Below are 19174 nucleotides of genomic sequence, written 5' to 3' on the forward strand. Positions count from 1 at the left end.
GGCCTAGGTGACTCTTTATAATGACATGCTACCTATAAATCCTTTTATGTTGTCTTTTATTTCTTCAAACCAGCTAAACATAGTGATTTTATAACACGAGACTAATAATTCCATTATCTGGAATCTTTCCAGGTCTGTTTTTGCTGTCTGTTGTTATACTGATAATCATTCTTGGTGTCCTGTTTCCTAGTATGTTTGTTCACTGACCTTGATAGTCTTGTGGTGAGTCTTGAGATACAGAATGAAGGTACATTCCTCCAGGGAAAAAATGTATTTGCACCTGTCAATGTGAGTCCCACTGTCCCACTTCACAGTTTGAGGGATTTCTCTTTTCTTTCTTTGCTTCTTTCCTTTCTTGCCTTCCCTCTGCCCTTCCTTCCTTCCTTCCTTCCTTCCTTCCTTCCTCCTTCCCTCCCTCCCCTTCTTCCTTCTTTCTTTCCTTCCTTCTTTCTTCCCTTCCCTTCCCCTCCTTCCCCCACCCTTCCCCCCTCCCTTGCCTTCCCTTCTTCCTTCTTCTTCCCTCCCTCCCTCCCTCCTTCCCTCTCTTCCTTCCCTCCTTCTTCCTTCCTTCCTTCCTTCCTACCTTTCTTTTTTTTGGCAACCAAGTGATGTGAATTTGAGCTACAAATCTCAGGGCTAGGACCCTCCCTGCTGTGCTTAGTTCCAAGGCAACATTCAGGCAGTCGGGGGCATGTTTACATCCAGCACAACCTTACATTAAGTACCACCAGTACGATGTAGGCATTTGGGTTCCCAGATTTCAGGCGAGACAGTCTCAAGATATATACCCCACCTTGAATGGGCCTTAACTTTTTCTTCTTTCCCTCTGTGCCTTACAAGTCTATGAAAACAAGCATTGAATTTCCCCTAGTATGATGAATGTTTGATCAAAAGCAGTTTAGGGCCTCCACTGATCTCTTTGGGTTCTTTCCTTCATCTAGACTTTCTTTTTCTTTTTTTTTTTTTTTTTTTTTTTTTTTTTTTTTGAGACGGAGTCTCCCTCTGTCGCCCAGGCTGGAGTGCAGTGGCCGGATCTCAGCTTACTGCAAGGTCTGCCTCCCGGGTTTACGCCATTCTCCTGCCTCAGCCTCCCGAGTAGCTGGGACTACAGGCGCCTGCCACCTCGCCCAGCTAGTTTTTTGTATTTTTTAGTAGAGACGGGGTTTCACCGTGTTAGCCAGGATGGTCTTGATCTCCTGACCTCATGATCCGCCCGTCTGGGTCTCCCGAAGTGCTGGGATTACAGGCTTGAGCCACCGCGCCCGGCCTCTTTTTCTTTTTGAAATGGAGTCTTGTTCCGTCTGATCTCGGCTCATTGTAACCTCTGCTTCCGGAGTTAAAGTGATTCTCATGCCTCAGCCTCTCAAGTAGCTGGGATTACAAGTGGGCACCACCACGCCTGGCTAATTTTTTGTATTTTTAGTACAGACAGGGTTTTGCCATGTTGTCCAGGCTGGTCTTGAGCTCCTGAGCTCCGGCAATCCGCCTGCCTCAGCTTCCGAAAGTGCTAGGATTACGGGTGCCACTGCACTCCAGCCTGGGCAACAGAGCGAGATTCTTTCTCAAAAAAAAGAAAGAAAGAAAGAAAGAAATTTCATAATCTCGTATGTATAAGGTAACTGAATTAGAATGCATAGAATACATAGAAACTCATACTCATATCATATCTGAAGTCCATAAGATTATCAATAATGACAGCAATAACTAGGATACCAGACAAGCATGAAGCACAACTTTTTTTTTTGAGATGGAGTCTTGCCCTGTCACCCAGGCTGAAGTGCAGTGGCATGATCTCAGCTCACTGCAACCTCCGCGTCCTGGGTTCAAGTCACTCTCCTGCCTCAGCCTCCCAGGTAGCTGGGACTACAGGCATGTGCCACCACGTCTGGCTAATTTTTTTGTATTTTTAGTAGAGATGGGATTTCACCATGTTGGCCAGGCTGGTCACAAACTCTTGATCTCAAGTGATCCACCAACCTCGGTCTCCCAAAGTGCTGGGATTACAGACGTGAGCTACTGCTCTCAGCTGAAGAACAACTTTCAAAACAGTGATTCCCCACATTTTACCATTGAGGGCCTTTATTTTTATTTTTTATTTTTTTAGAGACAGGGTCTCATTCTGTTGCCCAAGCTGGAGTACAGTGGTACAATCATACCTCACTATAACCTCTAACTTGTATGTAGGTTCAAGAGATCCTCCCACCTCAACACCCCAAGTAGCTGGGACTACAGGCATCGACTACCACACCTGGTTAATTTTTTATTTTTTGTAGAGACAGGGTTTCACTATGTTGCCCAGGCTGGTCTCAAACTCCTGGAACTGAAAGCCTTTAAAAGAATTATCCCCACTGAGGCCGGGCATGGTGGCTCATGCCTGTAATCCCAGAACTGTGGGAGGCCAAGGCGGGCAGATGACCTGAAGTCAGGAGTTTGAGACCAGCCTGGACAATATGGTGAAACCCCATCTCTACCAAAAATACAAAAATTAGCCAGGCGTGGCGTGGGGGCGGTGGCTCACGCCTGTAATCCAAGCACTTTGGGAGGCTGAGGCGGGCAGATCACGAGCTCAGTAGATCGAGACCATCCTGGCTAACACGGTGAAACCCTGTCTCTACTAAAAATACAAAAAATTTAGCTGAGTGTTGTGGAGGGCGCCTGTAGTCCCACCTACTCGGGAGGCTGAGGCAAGAGAATGGCATGAACCTGGGAGGTGGAGCTTGCAGTGAGCTGAGATCGTACTACTGCACTCCAGCCTGGGCGACAGAGTAAGAATCTGTCTCAAAAAAAAAAAAAAAAAAAAAAAAAAAAAATTACCCAGGCATGGCGGCGGGTGCCTATAATCCCAGCTATTCAGGAGGCTGAGGCACAAGAATCGCTTGAACCCGGGAGATGGAGGTTGCAGTGAACCGAGATCTTACCATTGCACTCCAGCCTGGGCAACAAGAGCAAAACTCCATCTCAAAAAAAAAAAAAAAAAAGAACTATCCCCACTGAGTGGCACTAAAGGCACTAAAGTTTGAAGAGAAAAATCTCTATTACTTTATGTCCTATATATTATTAGAATACTTTTACAATAGCATGTAGAAAAATTATAGTAATTTTGAAAAATTTCTCCTATAAACTGCATATTTTGAAGAATTTTATCTACCTAACTGCATTAATTTATTCAATAAATATTTATTGAGCGCCTATTATGGCTAGGTACTACAACAGGCACAGTGGTGAACAAAACAGACATGGTCCTATGACCTCATGGAGGTGGAGTCTAGTGGAGAAAGGCAGACAATACACAGAAAGAAAGAAGGTGAATATGTATGTAAACATTTATTAAAATTCCCTTTTTGATAGAAAGTATAAAACAGGGTTCAACGACAGAGAATAAGGCAGAGGTGAGAAACCTAAAACCGATTTAGCTGACTTCCTAGGTGTCAGTTCAGCTGAAACCTGAAGACTAAGAAGGAGCAATGCAGAGGGAGGACTGGGGGCAAAGCACTGTCAGAAGGAACAGCTGGTGCAAAGGCCCTGTCGGGAGAGAACTTCATGTAGCTGCTTTCTAGGAAGTAAAAGACCAACATGACCAGCCTGTGGGAGCACAATAAAGAACCGAACTGGATTAAGACTGGGAAAAAAGCAGGGTCAGAATCTGGAGAAGAGTTGGTTTTCTCTCAGGGCAATGGGAAGTTACTGAAGGGGTTTAAGCTGGAGACTAGCTGGATCCTACTAAGCTTTTGAAGATCTTTCTGCCTCCACATGGAGACTGGATTAGAATGGGACAAGAGGAGAAGCAGAGACCAGTTAAAAAAAGTTAGAAGCGATTTCAGACCCTCTGACCCTCTGAATGCCTTCCATTTTTTATGAGACACATAATTGCCAATCAGACCTTTGGATTAATATGAGATAACAGGTGTCATAATAGTGAGTTAAAAACAAATACTTAACATTTAACATTTTAATTAGCCTTGAAGCCTTCTGACATATATGGACACAACTCCATATATTGTTTGAAATAATAAAAATATCTCTAGGACAGCTTCCCCCCAACTACCACCTCATAGGCTCTTTAGAATTTGGAGACACTAGATTTAGAATCACTATGGTAAGAACTCTCAGGGAAAAACTTCAAACTATACTTTATAAAAATGTCCTCCCAATCCTTACCCATCTTTATGTCTAAACTTCAAACTCAACATCAAAGGTCTGTTCCACCATTTCGGTGATAGCCTTCAAAATTTCACTTTTAGAAGGGATATAAACTAGCTGAAATCTATTTTTCCAAGGAAAATAGTAGAAGCAGGCTGGCAACGAACTGATATCAATTGCATGGTAGCTAGTGGCAGGTCTTTTTATTGGAGCACTATTACAACGAAGATGCAATACAATTGCAGAAAATAGCAATGGCATCAAGATTTCAAGGATTGCTACCAGAGTCTTCTGTTTCTAAAATAAAAACAAAAGCTAAATGTTAACCCCAAACAGAACACATGTGGTGAATGCTCTTCCATTTAGAACACTTTAATTTCTTCCAGTCTCCCTGCCCCACACATGAAAAAGAAAAACACAGAATAAGAATTAGCTAGAAACATCTCCTTTTAACCTTTCTGTAACACCAATGGCCCGAAATCAGTAACAATGATGTCATCTTTAATAACAACATGACTCATTTGCAGAAAAGGGCCCCTGTCCATGTAAAGTTCTTAATTGTTCTTTAACCTGTTATTATGAACCAATTTAACTGAAACATTCACTCCTTCCCAAGGACTTATATCTTCCCACAGATAACCATACCCAATTTTAAGATGAAATTCTTCCAAAGAAGTTGTTTTAACTTTCTGAACACTGCCATTTTCCTAGCTGAAGAGGAGGGGTCACCACTAGTCAGGAAACAAATGAGGGGAAATGTTATACATAGTACAAAAGTGTTAAGAGTTACCTTTTCGTCCTTGAAAACTTTCTTCTTTGGGGCTTCTAGATCATTGTGATGGACTACTTTTCCTCCTATCATTCTAGCAATTCCTTCTAAGTCTTTTTTGCTGATTCTTCCTCCTCTTCCCAACCTCTAAATACACTCCAGGGCTCAGTCTGTGCTCTCCTTAGGTGATCTCATTCAGCTGTTAGATTTGAATCCATCTATATGCTGATGACTTCTAAATTTGTATCTCCAGCCTAGACCTTCCCTCTGACTCTAGATCCAGATACCCAACTGCTGGCTCAGTATTTCCATGTGTTTCATCTCAAAGTTGACATGCCCAAACTGAGCTTTCTCATTCCTGTTAAAACAGATTGTCTTACAGTCTTCTTCACTGTTAATGCCAGTTCCATTCTTTGAGTTATAGGATTATTACCCCTTTTTTTTTTTTTTTTTTTTTTTTTTTTTTTTGAGACGGAGTCTTGCTCTGTCACCCAGGCTGGAGTGCAGTGGTGTGATCTTGGCTCACTGCAACCTCCGTTTCCCAGATCCAAGTGATTCTCCTGCCTCAGCCTCCGAGTAGCTGGGATTACAGGCACCTACCACCACGCCTGGCTAATTTTTGTATTTTTTGGTAGAGATGGGATTTCACCATATTGGCCAGGCTGGTCTCAAACCCCTGGCCTCAGGTGATCTGCCCACCTTAGCCTCCCAAAGTGCTGGGATTACAGGTGTGAGCCATCTGGCCTGGCCTTATTCTTTTTTAATAATACAGGAAAGCAACATGTTACAAAATGAACTGGTTACAAGTAGTAGGTAGAAGATGACTTCAATTTTAATTAAAAGTATATAAAATTATGAACATGTATATTAAAAACTGGAAGGTTAAATACCAAAATATCAACAGTAATTCCTTTTTTTTTTTTTTTTTTTTGAGACGGAGTCTCACTCTGTTGCCCGGACTGGAGTGCAGTGGCGCCATCTGGGCTCACTGCAAGCTCCACCTCCCGGGTTCACGCCATTCTCCTGCCTCAGCCTCCCGAGTAGCTGGGACTACGGGCGCCTGCCACCACGCCTGACTAATTTTTTGTATTTTTAGTAGAGACAGGGTTTCACTGTGTTAGCCAGGATGGTCTCGATCTCCTGACCTCGTGATCCGCCCACCTCGGCCTCCCAAAGTGCTGGGATTACAGGCGTGAGCCACCGCGCTCGGCTCAGTATTTATTTCTATACAGGATTATTCTTGACTTCTCTTTCTTTCACATTCCAAATCTAGTTAGTTAGCAAATCCTGTTGCCTCTACGTCTGAAACGGACCTAGAATTCAATCCCTTTCACCGCCCCTATTTTTATCGTCCCTTGCCGGGATTTCTGCAATACCTTCTTTGGTGGTATCAGTACATCTGCCCTTGCCACCTTGCAATCCATTGTCCATGCAGCAATAAGGGTGACCCTGTTTAAGTCAGATCATGCTTCCTTCTCTGCTCAAAACTCTCTACTGGCTCTTATCTCACTCCAAGCAAAAGCCTTGTCTTACAATGAACTACACAGTTCTACATGATATAGTGCCTGTTCACTTTCTTATCTCATTCTGTCTCCTACTTTACTTCTCTCCTTCTCCCTGCTCCTGTGTCACAGGCATAGTTGCTATTCCTAAAACACACCAAACACATTTTTGCCTCAAAATTCATCTCTCTCTGTCAAGTACACACTTCCCTCGTGTATCAACACTGCTAGTTCTCCTACTTCTTTCAGATCTTTCCTCAAATATGACTTTCTCAATGAGGCCTTTTTGATCATTCTATATAAAATTTCAACATCCCTATAGATGTCATATCAACTTTTCATGTTTATTTTTCTTCTTAGCACTTTTAAATGATTTACATGCAGGCCGGGCGCAGTGGCTCAAGCCTGTAATCCCAGCACTTTGGGAGGCCGAGGTGGGTGGATCACAAGCTCAGGAGATCGAGACCATCCTGGCTAAAGCGGTGAAACCCCGTCTCTACTAAAAAAATACAAAAAAAACTAGCCGGGCACGGTGGCGGGCGCCTGTAGTCCCAGCTACTCGGGAGGCTGAGGCAGGAGAATGGCGTGAACCCGGGAGGCGGAGCTTGCAGTGAGCCGAGATCCCACCACTGCACTCCAGCCTGGGCGACAGAGCGAGACTCCATCTCAAAAAAAAAAAAAAAAAAAAAAAGATTTACATGCTATTTATTTGCTTATTTAATCTGATATCCCTACTCAAATTTATGTTCTGTGAAAGCAGGAACCTTTTGCTCTGTTTTTTTTTTCCAACACTGAATCCCCAGACATAAGAACAGAGGTGGCACATGGTAGAAACTCAGTAAATAATTAATGAATGAATGAATTAAAGGGTATGCAGTCTTTGTGGGGATGTGAAGCAAAAATGACTGTGAGAAAGAAAAATACCTCAGATAGCAGAAAGTTCCTTCTCTTCTCAATCTTCTTGTTTCCCAAATGTAATATATGCTTTAATTTTTAGATACTATTATTATAACAAAAATGAGATTTTCATTTACAGAAAACATTTTTCCAGCAGGGACAGAAAGGGGAATATATTTTTTCTCAGGTGAAAGCATCTCTAACTTTGCACAAAAGAAATTAAACAAACAAGACTCATATAAATATGGAGAAAATATGACTATTGTTCCTGGAAAGTCTTCCTTCTTGGATGTGTTGTGTCTCTTGTCTCTTACTATACTCCCTGTAATGCTACTTCCTAAATACAGAGACAGTGTTTCCTTCTCCTGAACACAAGAATTTTAGAAGCAGCATCTTCAACAGTGAATGCAGGCCAGGCGCAGTGGCTCACACCTATAATCCCAGCACTTTGGGAAGCCGAAGAAGGTGAATTACCTGGGGTCAGGAGTTCAAGACCAGCCTGGTCAACATGGCAAAACCCCATCTCTACTAAAAAAATAAAAATAAAAAATTAGCCAGGCATGGTGGCACATGCCTGTAATCACAGCTACTCGGGATGCTGAGGCGGGAGAATCACCTGAACCTGGGAGTGGAAGGATGCAGTGGGCCAAGATCACGCCATTGCACTCCAACCTCAGCAAGAAGAGCGAAACTCCATCTAAAAAAAAAAAAAAAAAGGCCAGGCGTGGTGGCTCACATCTATAATCCCAGCACTTTGGGAGACCAAGGCAGGCGGATCACGAGGTCAGGAGATCAAGACCATCCGGGCTAACATGGTGAAACCCCATCTCTACTAAAAATACAAAAAAAATTAGCCAGGTGTGGTGGCAGGTGCCTGAAGTCCCAGCTACTCGGGAGGCTGAGGCAGGAGAATGGCGTGAACCCGGGAGGCGGAGCTTGCAGTGAACTGAGATCGTGCCACTGCACTCCAGCCTGGGTGACAGAGCGAGAGCGAGACTCTGTCAAAAAAAAAAAAAAAAAAAAAAAGAAAGAAAAAGAAAAAAAGAGTGAATGCAGAGTGAATCACAGGAGACAGTGGAATAGGAACTTCCAGAATTGATCCCTCAACTAAAACACCTATTGAGCTGGCCTGAACTGTCTCAACTAGTTTGGAGGTCTGGAGTCTAGTCTAATAGAGATTCTGTCTTTCATAAATTGGAGTAGTGTGTTTTGATTGTTGCTTTTGATCACTGAGGGGCCAGTGCAGACAGTGGCCATTGTTTCAACACCCAAGGGCTACAGTGGCTTCTCAGGTGACACTGATCCTGGGAATTGAAAGAAACAGAAAACCCTTTATTGTTCTTTTCTTATCGAATCCAGGTATTTAAAAAAAAAAAATCTGTCGGCTGGGTACGGTGGCTCATACCTGTAATCCCAGCATTTTGGGAGGCCAAGGCGGGTGGATTACCTGAGGTCGGGAGTTTGAGACCAGCCTGACCAACATGAAGAAACCCCATCTCTACTAAAAATACAAAAATTAGCTGGGTGTGGTGGCTCATGCCTGTAATCTCAGCCACTCAGGAGGCTGACGCAGGAGAATCACTTGAACCCAGGAGGCGGAGGTTGTGGTGAGCCAAGATCATGCTATTATACTCCCGCCTGGGCAACAAGGTCGAAATGCCGTCTCAAAAAAAAAAAAAAAAAAAAATCTGTCAAGTCACTTGCTGAATGCAGAGATAATGAAACAGAGACTTCAGTACTTGCACACAACAAGAAATATAGTCTTTTTAGCAAAGTCACTAAACAAATGGACAACTGCAGCTTTCATCAAGTATCAATAGGAATTTCTGGGGAGAGATGAGAATCTGATTTCCAGAGCTACCAACTACAGTATTCAAAATGTATAGCTCTCAGTAAAAAAATGACAAACCATACAAAGACATAGGAATGTATGACCTATTCACAGGAAAAAAGGAGGCCACTCAAACCATTCCTGAGAAAGCCCAGACATAGGACTTACTAGGCAAAACTTTTAAATGGACTGTCTTAAATATTCTCAGAGCTGAAGATCATGAACAAAGAACTAAAGAAAATCAGAAGAATGAAGTGTGTACAAGCAGAAAATGTCAATAAACAGAACAATTTTAAAGAAACCAAATAGAAATGCTGGAGCTGAAAAGCATAATAGCTGAAACAAAATAATTCACTAGAGGGATTCAACGAAGATATGAGCAAGCAGAAGAAAGAATCCACAAACCTGAAGATAGGGCAGTTAAAACTACCAAGTCTAAGGAGCAGGAAAAAAAAATGAAGAAAATTTAACAGAGCCTAAGGGACCTATGGGACACTATCAAGTGTACCAAATACACATTGTGGAAGTTCCAGGAGAAGAAAGAGATAAAAACATGTTTGAAGAAATAATGAAATAATAACTTCTAAAATTTGATAAATACATGAATCTACAGATCCAAGAAGCTCAACAAACTCCAAGTACAAGAATCTTAAAAAGACCCACAAAGACAGTTACTATAATGAAACTGTAGAATGCTAAAGATAAGGACAGATAGCCGGGTGCAGTGGCTCACGCCTGTAATCCCAGCACTTTGGGAGGCCGAGGCGGGCAGATCACAAGGTCAGGAGTTCGAGACCATGGTGAAACCCCGCCTCTACTAAAAATACAAAAAATTAGCTGGGCGCGGTGGCGGGTGCCTGTAGTCCCAGCTACTTGGGAGGCTGAGGCAGGAGAATGGCAGGAACCCGGGAGGCGGAGCTTGCAGTGAGCCGAGATCGCGCCACTGCACTCCAGCCAGGGGGAGAGAGCGAGACTCCGTCTCAAAAAAAAAAAAAGATAAGGACAGAATTTTTTTTTTTTTTGAGACAGGGTCTGGCTCTGTGGCATGATCATAGTTCATTGCAGCCTTGACCAGCCAGGCTCAAGTGAGCCTCCTTCCTCATCCTCCCAAGTAGCTGGGATTGCAGGCATATGCCACTACGCCCAGCTAACTTTTTTATTTTTTGTAGAGACAGGGCCTGCTTTGTTGCCCAGGCTGGTCTTTAACTCCTGGCCTCAAGTGATCCTCTCACTTCAGTCGCCCAAAGTGCTGGGATTACAGGTGTGAGCCACCAATCCCAGCCCAAAGAGAGAATCTTGAAAGCAGTAAGACAGAAGAAACTTGTACAAGGAATCTTCAATAAGATTAACAGCTAATTTCTCATCAGAAACCAGGGAGGCAAAAAAGCAGTGGAATGATATATATAAAATGCTTAAAAAACAAACAAACAAAAACAACTGTCAAGAATTTACACCCAGCGAAACTATCTTTCAAAAATGAAGGAGAAATTAAGACATTTTTTAGGTAAATAAGAGCTAAAGAAATTTGTTACTAGTAGACCTGCCCAAAAAAGCATGCCAAAGGAAGTCCCTCAGGCTAAAACAAAAGAATGCTAGATGTAACTTGAAGCCATATGAATAAATAATTATCAGTACAGGTAACTTTTTAGATAACTACAAAAACTACTATTGGCCAGGTGCAGTGACTCACACCTGTAATCCCAGCACTTTGGGAGGCCGAGGCAGGTGGATCACCTGAAGTCAGGAGTTTGAGACCAACCTGGCCAACATGGTGAAACCCCATCTCTACTAAAAATACAAAATTTAGCCAGGCATGGTGGCATATGCCTGTAATCCTAGCTGCTCGGGAGGCTGAGGCTGGAGAATCGCTTGAACCCGGGAGGCAGAGGTTGTAGTAAGCCGAGATTGCGCCACTGCTCTCCAACCTGGGCAACCAAGAGCGAAACTCCATCTCAAAAACAAACAAACAAACAAAAAACTAGTATTATTGTACTTTTGGTATGTAACACCTCTGTTTCCCATATGATTTAAAAAATAGAGCCAGGTACAGTGGTTCATGCCTATAATCCCAATGACTCAGGGGTTAAGACAAGAGGATCACATGAGGCCAGGAGTTGAAGACCTGCCTGGGCAACATAGTAAGACATTCGTCACTAAAAAAATTTTTTTTTAATTAGCCAAGCATGGAGGCACACACCTGCAGTCCCAACTACTCGAGAGGCTGAGGCAGAAGGACCACTTAAGCCCAGGAGTTCAAGGCTGCAGTGAGCTATGATCATGCCACTGTGCTTCACTCTGGGTGACACAGCAAGACCCTGTTTCTAAAAAGTTTTTTTAAAAACAAGCTTATGCACACCATCCACTATTCATGAAAACAGAGTATGTATAGGCCATAAAGAAAATTTCAAATTCTAAGAGGTTGAATGATACCGACCACATTTCTAGATCACACTACACTAAAAGTATTATCAATAAAATAAAAACACCAAAAGCAAAAACAGCAAATTGTTGTAAATGAAAAACTCTCTCCTAAACTGCAAAATATTCTATCAATCAAGAAAATGAGAAGACAAGCCACAGACTGGCAGAAAATATTTGTAAAAGACATATCTCATAAAGTACTATTATCTGAAATATACAAAGAACTCTTAACAATAAGAAAACAAACAACCTGATTTAAAAATGGGCAAAAAACCTAAACAGTTACTTCACTAAAGAAATATATACATGGCAAATAAGCATATGAAAAGATACTCAACATTATACATCATTGGGGAACTCTAAATTAAAACAATGAGACACCACTACACACCTTGATATGGTTTGAATTTGTGTCCCTGCCCAAATCTCATGTTAAATTGTAATCCCCAATGTTGGTGGTGGCACCTGGTGGGAGGTGATTGGATCATGGGGATGGTTTCTCATGAATGGTATAGTGCCATCGCCCTAGTGCTGTTCTCATGGTAGAAGTGTGTAGCACTTTCCCCACTCTCTTCCTCCCGCTCTAGCCATGGGAAGTGGTGGCACCCCCTTTGTCTTAGGCCATGATTGTAAGTTTTCTGAGACCTCCCCAGAAGCTGGTGGCAACATGCTTCCTGTATAGCCTGCAGAACCATAAACCAATTAAACCTTTCTTATAAATTACAGAGTCTCAGGTATTCCTTTACAGCAGCACGGACAGACTAATACGCACCTATTAAAACATCCAAATTGATGGATATACCAGGGGTATGGAGCAACAGGAACTTTTGATCATAGATAGTGGAAATGCAAAATGATACAGTCACTTAGAAAGACAAGAGGTTTCTCACAAGAATAAATAACCCCTTACCACATGATCCTGCAATTATGCTCCTTGGTATTTATCAAACAAGTTGAAAACTTATGTTCACACAAAAACCGGCACGTGGATGTCTATAGTACTTTATTCATAATTGCCAAAATTTGCAACCAACCAAATGTCCCTCTATAAGTGGATGGATAAATAAATTGTGGTACATCCAGACAATGAAATATTATTCAGCATTAAAAAGAAATAAGCTGGGCGGGGGGCGGTGGCTCACATCTGTAATCCCAGCACTCTGGTAGGCCGAGGTGGGAGGATCACCTGAGGTCAGGAGTTCGAGATCAGCCAGCCAATATGGCAAAACTCCATCCCTACTAAAACTACAAAAAATTAGCCGGTGTGGTGGTGGGCACCTGTAATCCCAGCTACTCAGGAGGCTGAGGCAGGAGAACCACTTAAACCCAGGAGGCAGAGGTTACAGTGAGCCGAGATCGCGCCATTGTACTCCAGCCTGGGCATTAAGAGTCAAACTCCACCTCAAAAACAATAAAAACAAACAAAAAGAAATGAGTTATTAAATCATGAAGAGACATGGAGGAACTCTAAATATATATTACTAAGTGAAAGAAGCCAATCTAAAAGGCTACATACTATGTAATTCTAACTATTTAACACTCCAGAAAAGGCATAACTATTTGATCTAATATATATATAATATATATATATCTCAGGGCCAGGAGTAGTGGCTCATGCCTGTAATCCCAGCACTTTGGGAGGCCAAGGTAGGTGGATCACTTGAGGCCAGGGGTTCAAGACCAGCTTGGCCAACATGGCAAAACCCCATCTCTACTAAAAATACAAAAATTAGGCCAGTCACGGTGGCTCACACCTGTAATCCCAGTACTTTGGGAGGCCAAGGAGGGCAGATCACCTGAGGTCAGGGGTTTGAGACCAGCCTGGCCAACACGTTGAAACCCCATCTCTATTAAAAATATAAAAATTAGCCGGGTGTGATGGCAGGCACCTGTAAACCCAGCTACTTTGGAGGCTGAAGTGGGAGAATCGCTTGAACCTGGGAGGCAGAGGTTGCAGTGTGCTGAGATTGTACCATTGCATTCCAGCCTGTGTAATGAGAGTGAGACTCTGTTTCAAATAAATAAATAAATAAAATACAAAAATTAGCTGGGCATAGTGGTACACACCTGTAATTCCAGCTACTCAGGAGGCTGAGGCACAAGAACCACTTGAGCCTGGGAGGCAGAGGTTGAAGTGAGCTGAGATTATGCCACAGCACTCTAGCCTGGGCAATACAGTGAGACTCTGTCTCAGAAAAAAAAAAAAAATCAGTGGTTGCTGGGCAGAGTGGCTCAAGCCTGTAATCCCAGCACTTTAGGAGGCCAAGCCAGGAGGATCTCTTGAGCTTGGGAGTTTAAGACCAGCCTGGGGAACATAGCAAGACTCCCATCTCTACCAAAAAAATAAAAACCCAAAACCGCAAACCAAAATTAGACAGGCCTACTATAGGAGGCTGAGGCAGGAGGACTGCTTGAGCCCAGGACTTCAAGGCTGCAGTGAGCAATGATTGCACCACTGCACTCTAGCCTGGATGACAGAGAGAAAACCTGTCTCAAAAAAATAATAACAATAACAAAAGAAAAAAAAAAGAAGGATTGACAGTGAAATTAAACCCCTAAAATAAATAATCCACTAGCACATCCAGTCAATACAAAAAAAGGAACAAACACACTGTCAGACATATTAATGAAGAATGAAGGAAAAAATACCCAATGTTGCACAGAAAATTAAATGTTTTTTGTAACACTATGCTAATAAATTTGTCAATCTGTCTGGGATGGGTTGATTAGGAAAATAGAAGTTACTACCATAATCCAGTAAGAGACTTTTTTAAAACATAAATATTTCTTCACACAAACTGTTCAAGAAATTGAGAAATTTGTCAGAGTCCTCCAAGCAGTGTAAGTGCAAAAACTCAAATGGGTAAGTTATTTTTAACTACAAGCAATAGGTCATTCTAATGCTATTTAAATTAATCCATAAGCAGAGAGAGGGTAAACTTCCACTGAAAAAAAATCAGGTTAGCTAATGATGATATCAAAAAAACTGACAATGATACCATTAAAAAAAAAAAAAAACTAAAGCCCATTCTTAGTAAAGAGAAGATGTAAAAATCCTTGCTAGCACATAGAATCTAGAAGTGCATTAAAAGAATAATATACCATGAACAAATGGAAAATTTCTTCCAGAAATACAGGAATGATCCACTATTTTCACCATTATGATTTCTATTAGTTTAGTTCATTATATCAATTGGTCAAAGGAATAAAAACATAATGTCAATAAATTCCCAAAGCATTTGATAAAATTTTCCATCTATTCTTAGATACTTTTTTAAAAAGTCCTCAGAAACAAAACCGTCTATAATGTGCTAAAAACACATTTCTCAAATCAAAAGCGAAGATATTTTCTGATGACCACAGAAGCATTCACAATTAAGACAAAACCAAGATTAGAATGCCAGTGGCAACATTATTTTCTAGCATTATTCTGGAAACGGTAACCCAGAGCCATTGTGTCCAGTTATGAGGGCTGTTCCCTACACCAGGGCACTTGGCTAAGAGGATGAGAAGCAGGGCTGAGATCCACTCTATGCTCCACTCGCCCTGGCCTAAGGCTGAATCTGTTGGCTGAAAGGTCCACTCATGGCTACCTTTATCTAATTGGTTTGTGCAGTTGGGTGCCTTTAACTAATTGGTTCATTCAAAAGAGCTGCCTTTATCTAATAGGTGGGGAGGCAGGGATCACCTCTTGGCAATTTCTCACCAGGCATGGTACCCTATATAAGTTCCTGGTGGCCCTATACTACTACAGTTAGATGATAAGATGAATCAAGAGGCATAAATATAGGCAAAGAGGGAACTAGATTATGATTGTTTGCATGTTATTAAGTTGTATACATAGAAAACCCAAGAGAACAACTGAAAAACCATAAGAAACAGTAAAATGTAATTCTATTAAAGTATAGATGGTGGCTTATTTACAAGTTTATTTCAAGTTTCATCTGGCATATAGTAAGCACACAGTCAAAACTAAATCGAATTAAGCAACTCTGTTTTGTGAGATCCTGCAAAACACATAAATTTCATTCGTTTGGCCGGGCATGGTGGCCCATGCCTGTAATCCCAGCACTTTGGGAGGCCGAGGGGGGTGGATCACCTGAGGTCAGGAGTTTGAGACCAGCCTGATCAACATGGAGAAACCCCGTCTCTACCAAAAATACAAAATTAGCTGGGCATGGTGGTGCATGCCTGTAATCCCAGCTACTCTGGAGGCTGAGGCAGAATTGCTTGACCTCGGGAGGCGGAGGCTGCAGTGAACCGAGATCACTCATTGCACTCTAGCCTGGGCAACAAAAGTGAAACTCCATCTCAAAAAAAAAAAAAATTTCATTCGTTTGTTTCCAAAGCATACAGTGTAATGCTTAGATCACTTATTGAGCCATTGCTGAATGCCAAGGACTTTTCTAAGTCCCGTACTCTAGATGTTTGAATGCATCTAATTCTCACAACAATTCTATGAGGAATTGTTATGATCCTCATTTTACACTAGAAAACCAAGGCACAGAAAGGTTCAGTAATTTGCCTAAAGACATTAAGAGCTGGAATTTAATCTAAGGCAGTGTGGCCAGAGTCTGGCTTTAACCATTACAATATAATGCTTCCCAATCACTGAATGAAGGAATATGTGTACAGCCCTTGGTCTACAATGCATCTCTGAATTATAGCATCATTCCCAGGGAAACAATCAAAGAAGCCCTATTCTAAGATACTGCATTGAATATCAGCAATTTGGGTACTATTGTATGATAGATAGATAGATAGATAGATAGATAGATAGATAGATAGATAGATAGGATAGGATAGGATAGGATAGGATAGGATAGGATAGGATAGATAGGATAGGATATAGTATTTGTACCCCTTCAAAGAATTCGGAGCTTATTGGTTTAATTATATTTAGCCAACTAGTGTAATGGCTAGGTTTACTGCCTTTTGTGAAGCTGTAAGATTTCTTTATGAGTGTCACCATCCACTATGTTTACCATCAATCTTGAGAGAAAAGAAAGAAATGTTTGAACCATTGTAACTTCAAGGAGTGTATCCTTCAATTTCTCAGCATGTATTCATGGTATATGGATGTGAGTGTTTCCATACAAGAGAGGGGTAGAATCCAGGAGCCTGAACACGGAGGTTGTCATCTCAGCTCTACTGGGTAACTTTGAAGAAATTATGACCTTATCTGGGCCTCCATCTGGAGAGAAATGACTAGGTGGAGCATCTAGATTTGTTTTATTTTTTCAATAATGGGCCTTGAGCACAAGGTGATGAATTATCCAGTGATTGTTGAAGGGCATCAAAAGGGTCCAGCTCACTATGAGCAACTGTTTTTAAACAGTCCAGAGCCTGAAAATTTTGTGTATAAGACACTTTTCCCAGTAGCCTTCACACCCTCCCACCTCATGATTGTGATTATAATAATTAACAACCTGACAGGGTTAAGAAAAAAGATATAAAATTAGTACCCTGCAACTGTCTGTCTTGATCTGTGAGATCATCTTTCTTCCAATATTCCTACCCTATCTTCCATCTAAGGTAAATTCTGAGTCAGCCAGTTCTGGTACTGGATTTGGTTACCGAGAATGGGGATCAGGTTTTGAAAACGCCGGAAAAACGTTCAAGGTCTGACAAATTCAAATTGGAAATGGCAAGGATTGATTTTGGAAAGAAAAATGATTGAGGATATGGCCGGGTGAAGAGAGGGCCAAGCAGCCAAGTTCACATCACTTTCTGGGAGGAAGTAGAAAATGGGGAAGACATTTTGGTTGAAGTGTTGCAGTCTGTGAAGATTGACGGGGAAAGGGGGGTTTTAGAATGTTTGCAGCACAATGATAATCTACTCCCCCACCCATCCTGTAACTGCATTCAATTGTTTGGGGGTTTTCTTTTTTTCCTGTATGCTTATTACGGAGACTAGGCTATGTAAATCCCTAGCCACACTCACATTATACTACCATTTATTTGGCATTTATGTGTCAGGTATTGTAGTAAGCACTTAAATTTGCATTTTCTCATTTGACCCAAAAAAGAAAAGAATACATCAACAAAAAACTTTTGAGTTTGCTATTATTAACTACTATTATTATAATTTCAATTTTAGGGATAGGAAATTGAGATTCAGAAAGATAAAATGACATGTCTACATTAATTAGTGGGCCAAGATCAGAAGCCAGGCCTGTGATTCCATTCAACAAATTATTTAGCACGAGCCTCCTCTACCCCAGGCACTCTAGGACCCTGGATCTAGCCATGAACCTGACGATGTCCCTTTGCTCGTGGAATGGGCTACGCAGAACATCATCAGAGTAAAAGGTGCTATGTACACACTAAAATGGGGAACGAGCCGCTCAAACCCTAGTCCATCAGAATTCTTGGGGGTGGGAGATTTCCGCCCCCGGCCCCTTGCGTTATATTAGGTCCCCAGCCGTCGGGTTGTGGTGCCGGCGGCTGGCTGGGCGCGGGGCTGGCGGTGCGGGTCGCAGGCTGCTCGCAGCGGCAGGACGCGCAGCAGCCCTCCCTCACCCGGGGCGCCGGGACCACGGACGCACCTCACTGTGGTCCGGCCGCTGGCGGCGGTCAGAGACCCATTGCCCCTGGCCCGTGGCAACTGTCGGCCCCGCACGGCGCCTGCCGACACGCTCGAGCCCGGGAGTCCCTCACCCCACCTCTCCCCGCCACGCCAAGGGGGCCCGCCCCTCCCAGCCTCCTCTGCCTGGGGCGACCCAGTCCCACAACCTGATCTGCACCCGACCCACCTCCCCACCCCCATCCCGTTAGACCGCGACCCGTCCCTGGGACCGCCTAAGGTGAGCCTCTCCGCAGGCGACTCGCCCCCGCCCTGCACCCTCCCTGCAGGTGACCCCATTCCGCCAGCTCCCGCGAGGTGACCCCGACTCTCCCCGGACCCTTCCCCCAGGTGATCACGACCCTCCCCGGACCCTCTCCTCAGGTGACCCCAACCCTCTCCAGACCCTCCCCAGACCCTCCCCTCAGGTGACCCCGACCCTCCCCAGCCCTCCCCGATCCGACCCTCAGGTGACCCCAACCCTCTCCGGACCATCCCCTCAGGTGACCACGACCCTCCCCGGACCCTCCCCTCAGGTGGCCCCGATCCCCCTCACTCTCCCCTCAGGTAACCCCGACCCCTCCCAACCCTCCCCTCAGGTGACTCCAACCCTCCACCGACCCTCCCCTCAGGTGGCCCCGACCACCCCCCACTCTCCCCTCAGGTAACCCCGACCCCCCACTTTCCCCTCACGTGACCCCGACCCCCCACTCTCCCCTCAGGTGGCCCCGACCCTCCACCGACCCTCCCCTCAGGTGGCCCCGACCAGCCCCCACTCTCCCCTCCCCTCAGGTGGCCCCGACCAGCCCCCACTCTCCCCTCAGGTGACCCCGACCCCCCCACTCTCCCCTCAGGTGACCCCGACCCCCCCCACTCTCCCCTCAGGTGGCCCCGACCCTCCACCGACCCTCCCCTCAGGTGACCCCGACCCCCCACTCTCCCGTCAGGTAACCCCGACCACCCCACTCTCCCCTCAGGTGGCCCCGACCCTCCCACTCTCCCCTCAGGTGACCCCGACCCTCCCACTCTCCCCTCAGGTGACCCCGACC

The 19174-nt window shown here is 43.7% G+C and overlaps 1 protein-coding gene across 1 annotated transcript in view; it reads right to left on the reverse strand.

The window, feature by feature from the left end:
* Nucleotides 1-19174, reverse strand: part of TBC1D24 (TBC1 domain family member 24) — a 253197-nt gene that overhangs the window by 147270 nt on the left and 86753 nt on the right. The gene's annotated exons all lie outside the window — the stretch shown is intronic.

The sequence above is a fragment of the Macaca thibetana genome, chromosome 20 (assembly GCF_024542745.1).
Source record: "Macaca thibetana thibetana isolate TM-01 chromosome 20, ASM2454274v1, whole genome shotgun sequence".
In the NCBI taxonomy this organism is placed as follows: Eukaryota; Metazoa; Chordata; class Mammalia; order Primates; family Cercopithecidae; genus Macaca; species Macaca thibetana.